Source organism: Pinus tabuliformis, chromosome J, assembly GCF_031772625.1.
Source record: "Pinus tabuliformis cultivar Carrire ecotype Pingquan chromosome J, CPIR1, whole genome shotgun sequence".
Taxonomy (NCBI): Eukaryota; Viridiplantae; Streptophyta; class Pinopsida; order Pinales; family Pinaceae; genus Pinus; species Pinus tabuliformis.
In genome coordinates, this window is record NC_142295.1 from 1569077510 (window position 1) to 1569080037 (window position 2528).

Here is a 2528-nt window from a genome sequence, read left to right on the forward strand (position 1 = left end):
CTCGTATTAACCCGCCAAACCCACTAAACCTAAGTTTCAAACCCCACCTGCGCGCGTTATTAAAATTGGAATATTCTGCGCATATTCCCCGCCCGTATATCCCCGCCGACTCGCCATCGCCGCCAGCCGTTGGATCATCTGCCCCGCAGATCTACGGCTGACGGGTCCTCCCATCCCAGAACCGCCCAAGCTTTAGCGTGCGGGAGATGGGTGGTATTACCGCTGTACTCCCGCCACGCGTTAGGCTCTCGGGTGTGGCGGAGCCCCTCCCCCCAAAACCGCCCAGGCGCTAAGGCGGTGCGCCCAAAACCGCTTACCGCCCTCCCCTGTGACGTAAGCCCCACGTCACCTGCCGAATCACCTGCCACGTGGCCTCCTGCCACCGTACATGCCACGTCACCATCCGTACATGATGACGTCACCCACTGACATCATCCCGCCACGTCATCATGCTGACATCACCCGCCGTACGAAGTCACATCCGCTGATGTCATCAGCACTTTTTGGCGCGAAGGGCAAAAATCGCACTTCGAAGCCCCGGAATCAGTTTCTGAGGCAGTTTTTGATGAGCGATTTTTTGGGCCAAAATGGGGAATCTTTAGGGAATCTTTTTATTCTGCAGCCCCTAGGAAGCCCGAAAGGTGCCGAATGAACCATTTTTCTTCGCGAAGCACTCAGAAAGGAGCAGAAAGCAGTTTTGAAGAAAACAGAGGCCGAACAGCAGCCATTAAATGATGATTTAACACACAGCACATCAGAACAGCATCGGTTTATTGCCAAAGAGTATCAGAGGAAGACGAAGAGCCAAAGAGTATCAGCCGAAGATTTTTAGGGGCTCGAAGCACCTGAACATTGATGAGCCCCCCCAGAAAGTCAAATCAAGAGGCGTAAGCCCATCATTGCCCTCAAATCACAGTTAAAGCTTTAAATGCAGACAGACAGCAGAGATGCAGAAACCCATACACATTTATTTCAGAAAACACTGCAGCTAGCCACCAAGGACAACATCATTTACTCAGTTTTGATATGGCGGCCCTGAGCGCAGCCCGAGATATTTTTTGCATTTATTTCTGGATAGGATTAGGTTAAGTAATCATCTTTCTTTCAGACCTGATTAGGTCAAGATGTAATAAAGGAACTCTGTAGATAGTTTTTCCCTATATATACCGCCCTCTACATTGTTACAAGGGTTGGTTGATTGAGAATTTTCACTAGAGACTCGCATTGTATACCTGAGTTTTTCTATAATCAAAGATTGCTGAAAGCTTGGAGAGCGAACTGACTGTTGTAAATGAATGCTTTTGGAGATATGAAGATGGAATTCTTGTGCTGCAGCCTGAAGCAATAAGTGCATCTTACCTCTGTTTATTGTTTACCACTATCTACATAGCAGAAAGAAAGAATAGCTTAGAATTTGTTTAAATACACTCTATGCTCAATTTCTGCTATTTCTTTATGTTTTCCTCTTATTGAATTGGTTATGAATATGAATTCCTCCTGGCTCATGTTTACCCCGATTCACTTGTGTTGGCCAATTATCTAGGGATTCTTCACTGCCCCTAGGTAGAGCTCTGTTACCTCCATCTTTTAAGCTGATTGAGAGATTCTTAACTGCCTCTCATTACTTAGCATTCTTCCCATCATTTAAACCTGAAATATTATTTCATGCTCAGCTATCTTGCTCCATTTTACCTCTCTTGTGACCGAAGAAACGCACCAACAGTTCTCCTCCTCGACTCCATGCCCAATGGTTTGAAACTTCCAGAGTATGCCTTGCCTCTCTGTCTGAAAACATCAATTTTCCCACCAAAACAAAACAAAAACCCCCTGAACTCAAAACCTAGCCTAAAATCCTTTTCAACAAAGCTAAATCATAAAGAGAGAGCCCTCTCTGATTGCAGGTTGGCTAGAACCTGCAGTCCAAAGTTGGTCTGTGGTTACCTCGGCTGTATCCTTTTCCGGAGCTTAAGGACAACCTGAGTGATAACATAATGGCGACTCCACTGGGGAACTTCCTCAGATAGTTTCACGAAGAAGGTAAGAAAGCTCCGCTGAGACCATAAATCAAACTTTCCAACTCCTGTTTATCTCTTAAAACTACAGATGAAGCCTGAATGTCAGCCAGGAAGCCTTTGAAACTGTTTTTTGCTTTGCATTAACAGGAGTAAATAAATGCTGCTTTAGTCAATCTTCATGCTAGTTTTAAGTTACAAACAAGCTGTCCCATATTTTAATTAGTCCCTTGTTGATTACAAAAACATTCCCAGCAAAAATACCCAAAAAACAATTCGGAAGCTGGCTCCCAAGAAAAATCCACGATATACCAGATCAAATCCAGATCCCAACCCTCCAGCTGTTTTTGAAAACCCTAACATAATCTCGAAAATCCTTAGGAAGCAAGAAAGACAGGAAAATTTTGCTGATTTGAGCCCTGAAACAGCTTACCCTAGCAGTATTCCGACTCCTGTCAAGGTTTTGTTCCGGTCAACCCCTATTTCCCTCAGTTCATCATCTACATCTCGTAGTAC